Source organism: Sturnira hondurensis, unplaced genomic scaffold (genome assembly GCF_014824575.4).
Source record: "Sturnira hondurensis isolate 20B ecotype Veracruz unplaced genomic scaffold, ASM1482457v3 Scaffold0008640, whole genome shotgun sequence".
NCBI lineage: Eukaryota > Metazoa > Chordata > Mammalia > Chiroptera > Phyllostomidae > Sturnira > Sturnira hondurensis.
Window position 1 is genome coordinate 19,444,611 of NW_028081271.1, and position 10,171 is coordinate 19,454,781.

The 10,171-nt window shown below is 47.0% G+C and overlaps 1 pseudogene; it reads left to right on the plus strand.

Moving 5' to 3' along the window:
• The first annotated feature begins 3,323 nt into the window (after window positions 1-3,323).
• On the plus strand, window positions 3,324-3,857 carry LOC118993007 (60S ribosomal protein L23a-like; annotated as a pseudogene).
• The last annotated feature ends 6,314 nt before the right edge of the window (window positions 3,858-10,171 follow it).

A 10,171-nucleotide genomic window follows, 5' to 3' on the forward strand; every position in this document is an offset into this window, starting at 1 on the left:
ATGTTTAGTTCTTCCTTCTGGTCCATTCCATTGATTTGAGTCCCAGTTTCCTTTCCATCACTATTGGTTTCCTGGACATCTCCCTTCATATCAATTAGTTTAGCCTTCATATGTTTCTCTAATTTGTGAGTATAATCTACCAGTTCTGTGAGCACCCTGATAAATAGTGTCTTGAATTGTGCTTCTGAGAGGCTGGCAATTTCTTGGTCGCTTAGAGTTATTGGCTCTGGGACTTTGAGTTCTTCTTGCACCATCTTTTGGGCTGTTCGTGCCTGTTCCGTAGCAGGATCAGAGCCCTAAAATGTTCACTAGAGCAGGGCAACTAAGTCGCTGGGTTGTGACGTTGTATGTGGGGGTGGGGTCAAAGAGGGACTATGGCTTCCCGTCTGCCGCCTGCCGCCTCGGCCCCCACCGGCGCCACAGCCACCACCGTCACCAGGCCCACGTGTTTCATTCCACTGCATGAGAGTGTGCCACCGCTGTCAGCCCTCCACCACTGGGTTTGCCCCCTGGGGCCTGCGTGGTCCGTCTCACTGTGCACGAATGTGCGACCGAGGTCAGTCTGCCCCACACCCCAACTGGTTCCAGGCTGCCTGCGAGCCTTGGTCGGGGGATCTGTCCTGCCCGACCCAGATCCGCTGCTGGCTCCGCCCCTCTTACCGTCCCCGTTGAACGGTTTGTAGTTGTCGGACTTCCCTATAATTCAATTTTCTGGTCTTTGGGTGTATCTTTGTTCTCCAAACCTTTGTTGTATTCAAACTTGGCTGTGGGAGAAGGCACAGTGTTTCCACCTATGCCTCCATCTTGGCGGAAGTCCTCCCCACTCTGTATGCTTTTAATTCGTTTTTCTTTCCCTATCGCAGTGGCTAGAACTCTCAGGACTTTGCTGAGTAAGAGTGGTGAGAGAAAACATCCTTGCCTTGTTCCCAGGGAGGAAACATCAATCTTTCACCACCAACCATAGTGTTGGCTGTGGGGGTCCGTAGATACTCTTTACTAAATTGAGTTAGTTCCTCTTGATTCCTAAGTCACTGAAAGTTTTCATCATAAATGGTTATGGATTTCATCAAATGGTTTTTCTGTGCCAGTTGATGAGATTATACGGTTTTTATCTGTTACCTGTTGAGATGGTGGACTTATAAAAAAGTATGCCCTGGCTGGCGTAGCTCAGTGGATTGAGTGCAGGCCTGCGAACCACACGATCATGGTTCGATTCCCAGTCGGGGCACATGCCTGGGTTGCAGGCCAGTTCCCAGCAGGGGACTCACGAGAGGCAACCATACATTGATATTTCTCTCCTTCTCTCCTTCCCTTCCTCTCTAAAGATAAATAAATTAAAAAATCTAAAAAAAATATCTAAAGTTTATGGACCACTTACTTGATATGGTGCACTTTTGAATATTTAAACAGATTATGTATCTGGAACAAATTCTACTTGCTCATGGTATGTAATTCCTTTTATGTTATATTTACAATTGTTTTATAGTGATGATGGATTCAATTTGCTAATATTTTATTGAAGATTGTGCATCTAAGTTCATGAGAGATACTGGTTTGTAGTTTTATTTTTTAGTACTGTCTTTGTCTGGTTTTGGTATCAAGACAATTTCGCCTCATAAAATGAGTTGGGAAGTGGTCCCTCCTCAGATTTCTGGAGGAGGTTGTATAAAATCAATGTTTATTCTTCTTTAGGCATTTGAAAGAATTCTCCAGTGAAACCACCTGAGCCGGAGATTTATCTTTGGGGAGAGAATCTGTTTTGATCACAACCTCCTTGTCCACTGGAGTCACAAAAGCTTTAAAGACTTTGGCTAAGTTATAGAATCTAGAATTGCAGATGACCTTGGAAATCACCGGGCCCCACATCCCTCACCACATGTGAAGAAAATGAAGCCTAGGGGTGAGGGAAATGACTTGCCCAAAGTCACAGAGGTAGTGAGCAGCCAAAGAGCCTGTGGCTCAGTATGCTCAGGCCAGCTTTTTTTTTCCTGCTGAAGCAAAGAAAATGGTAATGGCTCAAAAAGTAGACTTTCAACTTGTCAGACCCCCTCACATTCAGTGCTTACTTGCTCTCTCATAGGAGGAAGTATATGCCTACATACACTTCCCTATGTATAAGTTATTGATAAGCAAACCGTCCCCTCAAGTCTCTTCTAGCCCAAAGTTACAACTAGGAAGAGCAGAGGGCAAGAGCAAAGCGGGCCAACCCAGGGCAAAGCGGGTAGAGAGACAAAGCTTTGGCAACCGAAATCTCCCAAGGAAGAAGCAACCACAGGGCTGAGCGGCCTGGGAACCAGCTCCCTGTGTTGGTCTGATGTGCATTTGGATGATCAGCTGGGCCAAAGGGGAACAAAGAAGGTGGACACCTCCCCCAATGGTCAGTGAACAGTAGAGAGTTAGGTCTTTCAGCTCGCACACCCTCTGTTTTCCTCATGGTGTCAGCTGGAGGCTACTTTCTAAACTGCGGGTTAGAGGACAGAAGAAAGGAGTGAATGAACTACACCTCCATACTAACAGAATGCAACATTCCCGGAGCTGGATTCCCTTTCACAACATTGTCGTTCATTGGAACCTCCTCTGATGGAATCACACATCTGTACGGCCCAACAAGATAGCCACCAGCAATATGTGGGTATTGACCACTGGAAATGTTAGCAGTACAACTAAAGAGCTAAATTTTAAATCTTATTTCCTTTTAATTCATTTAAACAGTCATATGTGATTATTGGCTACTGTATTGGACACTGCAGAACTAAAGGAACCCTGCCCTGGCTGGGTAGCTCAGTGGATTGGACCATCATCCTCAGTGGATAGAACCACCATCCACAAGGTTGTGGGTTCTATCCCCAGTCAGGACACAGAACCGATTTTTCTTCCTCTCTTCCTCTCTCTTCCTCCCACTCTTCCTCTCCCTCTCTAAAATCGATAAATTAAAGAGAGAGAGAGAGAGAGATTTAAGGGAGTTAAAATAAAATATATCACATATTATATTTTTAAAAAGAACTAGAGGAGCCCTGGCTGGTGTAGCTCAGTGGATTGAGCGGAGGCCTGTGAACCAGACAATCGCGGTTCGATTCCCAGTCAGGGCACATTCCTGGGTAGCAGGCCAGTTCCCGGCAGAGGCCAGTTCCCAGCAGGGGATGCACAAGGAGCAACCATACATTGATGTTTCTCTTCCTCTCTCCTTCCCTTCCCCTCTAAAGATAAGTTAATAAAATATTTTTTTAAAAAGGAAAAAAAAGAACTAGAGGAAACTCTGAAAGAGGTAAATACACTCACAGACAAACCTAAACAGCATATGAAACTCAGAAGTATACTCTATACTTTTCATGAAGATGGAGCCCAAAGCGAAGAAGGAAGCCCCTGCGCCTCCCAAAGCCAAAGCCAAGGCAAAGGCTTGGAAGGCAAAGAAAGCAGTGCTAAAAGGCATCCACAGCCACAAAAAGAAGATTCGCATGTCACCCACCTTCAGGAGGCCTAAGACACTGTGGCTCTGAAAGCAGCCTAAATATCCTCGGAAGAGCGCCCCCAGGAGAAAGAAGCTTGCCCACTATGCCATCATCAAGTTCCCCTGACTACTGAGTCAGCCATGAAGAAGATAGAAGACAACAATACACTTGTGTTCATTGTGGATGTCAAGGCCAACAAGCACCAGATCAAACAGGCTATGAAGAAGCTCTATGACATTGATGTGGCCAAAGTCAACACCCTGATCAGGCCTGATGGGGAGAAGGAGGCATATGTTCGACTGGCTCCTGATTATGATGCTTTGGGTGTTGCCCACAATATTGGGATCATCTAAACTGAGTCCAGCTGGCTAATTCTAAATATAAAAATTTCATACTAAAAAAAAAGAAGTATATGCTATAATAAAGGAAAGAAGTACTAAGACACAATGGCAAGTCACATAAAATTGAGAGAAAAAGGCTCATTCCTCAAACTTACATCAATATTGCATGATGCTCTGGTTTCATTTTATTTGGGTTCTATGCCTGCTAGTTTTTAAAAATTCACTTTTTGAAATACATAAAATGGAGCAAATTATATGCTTCAGGGTTGCAAATGTAAGTTCCTAGTGAGATACTGAGTCAGTTTAAAGAAAGAACATTGCAGGAATTTTCTTTTTTAAAAAGTTTAATTTATTCATTCATTTATTCATTCATTTATTTTAGAGAAAGAGTGGGAGAGAAACATGGATAGGTTGCCTCTCCCGAATCCCCAGACAAGGACCTGGCCTGCAACCCAGGTATGCACCCTGATGGGGATCAAACTGGAGACCTTTAGGTTTGCAGGACAGTGCCCCGACCCACTGCGCCACACCAGTTAAGGGTGCAGGAATTTTCAATACCGCTGTATCCTCAGTGCTTAGAATATCCCCTGGCAAGAAATACTCTCAGTAAAACTTTGAGGGACAGACTGACAAAAGAACTGATCTTATTAAAAAGAAGAAAAATTTACAAAGCAAATCCTACAGGGTCAGCGAGTGGACCGCTAGAGGGCGCTCCAACCCAGTAGCTAACAGGCTGGGAACAGCTTCGGGTAAATTACTCTCCCGAACGGAAGAATCTTCGGTTCCCCTAGTACTTCCCGTGTTGTATGGGTGGCTTTAGAAGAGTAAATCCTACCCATTTCCTGCACATCACACCCCCACGTCTTGCTTTCCTTTTTACCTGTTTGTTTCCTCACGGGTCAGAGCCAACTTTTCGACCCACAGGTTAGGACTGCAGGCTATCCACGTGCAGTGTCAGGTCCCCCGGACGCTGCAACACTTAACACATGTCACATTTTGTGCCTCAAGAAAAGGAGATACAGTGTCACAGGCAGAAGCCCAGGCCTGGGAATCAGGGGGCAGGCTGCCAGACAGCTCTTTATGTTTATTGGTCTCTAACATTGTGCTTAAGTTTTACATAGGTAAATAGTGTTCCTCCATTTTACAGGTAACAAAATTGAAAGTCAGAGTGCCTGGCAAGGGCCACCTGTATCATTAGCAAATTTTGAACTCAGGACATTTTGTCTACAGAACCCATGCAATTAACATTATACCATCAGCTCTGAGTTCAAATATGTCGCTAGGAAGAGCAATCATGCTTTCTGTGAGATCCACCGAGGTAGAAGACAATGTCAGGGTTCGACTGCAGTCAAGGGCAGAGAAAGAGGAGGCAGTTACATTGGAGCCTGTCCTGGGGTGTGGGGAGGGCACCGTCACCACCTAGAGGCCGAGTGGACCCACCCTAGGCAAGAGTCTTCAAGGTTCCTACCTGCTTGGACTGAGTGTTGGTGTCTGGCCCCAAATTTTCACGTGATGTTAACCCCACCAGGATGGTACTCAGAAGTGGGGCCTTTGGGAGACAAGTAGGTTTAGATCAGGTTATGAGGGTGGGCCCCCATGATAGGATTGGTGTCCTTATTAGAAAAAGAAACCAGAGCCCTCTCTCTCCACCGTGTGAGGGCACAGCCAGAAGGTGGCCCTCCGAAACCCAGGAAGAGGGTCCTCACCAGGAAACACATCTGCCTGCCGGCACCTTGATCTTGGGCTCCTCCCGCTCCAGAACTGAGAAATTAGTCTCTGTCGTGTAAGCCTCCCAGTCTGTGGGACTTTCTCATAGCAGCCCACACAGCCTAAGACAGCACCCTTGCCTTCGCCATATCCTCTTCTCTTCTTTGGATGACTTTCCCCCTCTTCTCACATTAAAACCTGCTCTCAGTTAAAGATCCCACCTTTTCACAAGCCCCTCTGCCTACTTGAAGCACTTTGAAGATTGGGAATCACTGGCGTATCGAAGTGCATGGCCTTTGGACTAAGCAAGTTATAAAAATACCTAAACTGGAGCTCTGAATATGGGCAGACTGACCCCCACCCCCACGCCTCATTTTCTTCCTGTGTGAAATGCAGATAGATAGCAATGCTTGTCTTAGAAGGCTGTGGTGCCATTGAAGTGATTTTGTCCGTCGAACCTCTTGCACAGGGTGCAGGGACACAGAGTAGGGACTCAGAAAGTGTTCGTTTTCTTTCTTCCTTACTTGTGGGGTCATGAATGCCAAGGACAATGTAAAGTTAGCAGAACCTTTTAGTTCAAAGAAAAAAAGTTAAAATGGGATCAACCTGTGAGTGATGGAGTGTTAAGGTTTGAGGGTACGGGGGAACATTTAGGGACTGAGGACCCTGATGGCTCCCATTATATGTTAGGGGATTGTGGACACGGGTCCCGACGCTAACCCCAAAGCGAGAAGAACGCCTCAGCACACCACCTGCGCATGCGTGGATCTGCTCAGGACTAGGATTTGCTCTGGAAACTCACATACCCGCTCCTGATCTCTCCTCTACTCCACTGTGCTGGAATCTTCTGTTGCCCCTTTCGATTCACTCTCTACCCTTTTCTGCCCTGCTCTGTGCCCCAGGGAAGTTGGTCTATAGGGCAGCATCAATGTGCTGCCTTGTCCTTTGTCCTTCAGCTGGATTAGACCACCAGGGAATAGGGTAGGAGAGCAGAGGGCAGGAGCCCCGCGCGCGCACGCGCAGCACAAGTATCTACTTCCTGCTCCTACCCTGTGCCAGCCAGGACTGAAGGTGACAGCCCCATATGGTGCCTCTCCACGCACTTCTCACGTTCACACACTCTTGTGCCCTCTCCCCTCCCATTCCAGTAATTATGCTTTCCCTTGTTCCTTCCCCAAGTACCAAGATTTCCCTACCTCTAGTTCATACCTTTATAAATTGTCCCTTTATGAAACCTCCACAAATTTCGCAGTTTGAGTGACACTGACTGACCACCCATGAAGGCTGGTTAGGTCCAAGAAGCTGGCCTCCTGCTGGTTCCTGGTGACTACAATGCTTCTGTTCTTTGTTGCCACCAAAGGATCCCTTTGCTGTTTCACTCTCCTGGCCAGCACACAACACCATCTAAGAGATCTCAGGTAGACACACCCAGGGCTGTCTGCAGAAGGGCAACCCCAGGTAAATGTATCGTGGCACTCCACCCTCCAGCGTCCTTGTGTTATTCCTGCAATGGGAAGAAGATGATTCACAAGAAATTCAACCTAAGAACATGCTCTTGAAGTCAAGGTAAAGACTGCAGACCCTACTCTGAGCCACTAAAATGTTTTATGAACCCTTGAGCCCAGGAGCCGTAGTAAAACGTTGAATCCGTGGTTGGGGATCCTTCACACTCACTCATACGTCCCGTCGTCACGGCCACATGACCTTTAGAGGCGCCTGTGCTTTTTTTGTATCATAAGAGCTTCCTATACTTTCTGCCTCAGACCAAAATTCAATCATTTTAAAAAGGCATTTAAGAAAAACAAGCACGTTCTCCACTGACTAGAGCATAACGAATAATGGTTGAAAAGGAATAGCTCTGGCTGTGAGCAATAGACTTGCCATTGAGTTTATAGGAGGCAAAGCAGAGCTGAAAGGCGTGGTGCCCCCGCTGATGAGCACCAAGGGGCTGAACGGTGAGGCACCTGAAGGTGCAGAATGGAGCTATCCTTCAGCCAACACCTCGGGTTTGCACGCAGGGCTGTCTAAGTGGACCGAACACCACAGGGAGAGCACAAGGAGACAAACACATGAACCAGGATCAGATGGACAAGGCCCACTATGCCCAACAGGCCCCTACAGGCCTGCTCAGGGCAATGTTCATTCCAATCATATCCATTAACCTCACAAAGCTTTTCCTACCAGAAAAACCAGGCCTACGAGCCTGCGGGTGAAGTGACACTGTGAATCTATCTGGAATGGAAACCAGAGCTGCAGAGAAAGGCTGAATCTATGTTTGGGGCAGGATGTGTAGAAGAGTCTTTGTCATATAAGAAAGGGCCAGGGCATTCGACAGAAGCACTCCTAGCTGCTGGGAAGGACTCCCAGTGCTGAAGGGTTAGCACCAATTAATGTCAGGAAGGATTAAGACAGACAAATGCAAGAGGTCCCTTCTCTCCCACTTCCTCCCCACAACCCCTCCCTAGTCTGAGGGGCTTCAGAAGTCAGCCTGCACTGTAGTCTAACTCAGCGAAGTGAAGTACTTCTGCCTCTTGGGGTTCCTACTACTTCTTTCCCAGGCAGCCCCTCCCGGGGACCCTCTCCCAGCACCCCTTCCCCACCCACACCCGACTGGTCCAGCTCAGCTGTGTGGAGATGAACACCAGGGAGGGTCAGTGCCTGCTTAGAGCTCTTCTTAGTTTCCGTTGATATATATTTTTTTTAATTATTTTTTTTCACTTCACACAGCGTTAGATACCAGAAGGACTGGGCCTGTATGACTGGTGGCTACCCAGATAAACTCCACTTGAAATGATAAAAATCAGCCCCTTGTCCCTGCCTGCCTTGCTCCACCAGAGCCAGATAGGATGGAAACTGTTCGCTGGGCGTCACCCCCCTTATCTTTCTTCTAGAAAACATTCTGCTTTTGTTCTTTTGACCTCCAGCTAGATGTGCTACAACAGGCAGAAGCTAATGGGTTTTAAAGAGCCTCGGAGGGAAGACAGAAATAAACAATTCCAGCTTTGGGCAGCCAAGCAACGGAAGTGGTGCTGGTCACCTCTCTAAGGTAAGTGCTGTCCCCAGTGAGCTTGAGTAAACACATGCCCCTGGTGCCACCACTCACCTTTCTGAAAGACAACTCTCGGGGTGTCCCTGCCTGAGAGGAACTGATCCCTGATTACATGAGTCAGTATGAATGAATCCCTGCTCTATAAAGAGGTAGAAGCCCCCGCAGGTAACCTGGCCCGGCAGGGAACAAAAATCAGAATGAGCCCTGGCTGATGTAGCTCAGTGGATTGAGCACGGGCCTGCAAACCAGAGGATCGTGGTTCGATTCCCAGTCAGGGCACATGCCTGGGTTGCAGGCCAGTTCCCTGCAGGGGATGCAATTCCCCGCAGGGGGCACTCGAGAGGCAACCATACATTGCTATTTCTCTCCCTCTCTCCTTCCCTTCCCCTCTAAAGATAAATAAATAAAAAAATATTAAAAAAAAGAAATCAGAATGAGTTTGTCAAAGACATAAAATGTCACTGTTTCAAGGCAACCATGAACTATGAAAGAAAAGTAAAATAAAATCTCGTTGCCGAGGGTTCTCGGATATCCTCCAATCTGCCCTTCTCATCCAACAGATGATGACACGGAGGCCAGAAAGGGAAAGGGTCTTGTCCGAGGCGCAACAGCTGTTCGGCAGCAGCGCTAGGGCTAGAACCCACGCCTGTCGCCCCTGCCATTTCTACTGAGTGTTAGCTTTCAAAGCAGGCCTCTTCCCTACAGTCTGCACTAGCCAAACACACGCGTCCAATATGGCACCAGAGCAAACCCCCTTCCAAAGCAGCTCCTCCCAGGAGAGGAGAACCCGCCACTTTCTAGTGTGGGGAGGAGAAGGACCGGCCTGGCCGGGAGGCGGCTCTGGCTTCTAGTGCTGCCTTGGCTTCTCACAGCTGGATAGTCTTGGACAAACCCCTGCTCCTGCTGGGCCTTGGGTTTTCGTTTTTGTTCATTTTTTAACAAAAATGGGGGTGAATATTGTCCTGGATGAGGTTTAAGGTACCTGGACAGAGCTAAAATTTGACAAGTCCATAGTTTTCTAGGAGAAAAGTTCTGAGAAGGACGTTGGGATTGCTTTCATATTGCCTCATTCTAGAGCAGCGCGATCCAGTAGAAATATATTCTAAGCCATATGTGTATGTGTATATATAAAAAATACTTACAGTCCCACTAAAAAAGAGTAAAAAGAAACAAGGGAAATTAATTTAAACAATGGAGTTCACTTAACCCAACACGTTCCAAATATTATTTCAACATGTCATCGATAGAAAAACGCACTGAGATCTTTTACACCGTTTTTACACTAATTCTTTGAAGTGCAGTGTGTATTTTACATTGCGAATGTGGACTACCCATACTTCAAGTGCTTCGCAAGCACACAAGCCTAGTGGCTACCTTACTGGACAGTGTAGGCCTGGAGTTGAACTCAGGAGTGACCTTCCTCAGGCCTCACCCTCCTGCGGTCCATTCTAACTCCAAAGCCACCGGTTATCTTTCCAAACAACACTAGATCATGTCATTCCCCAACTTAGAAGACCTCTGGTATCTCCTGCCCTCGTGGGACAAAGGCTGGACACCTCGGTATAATTTAAAAGATCCCTCACAATCTAGGCCCAATTATCCTTTTAAACCGTTCTCTCCTCTCT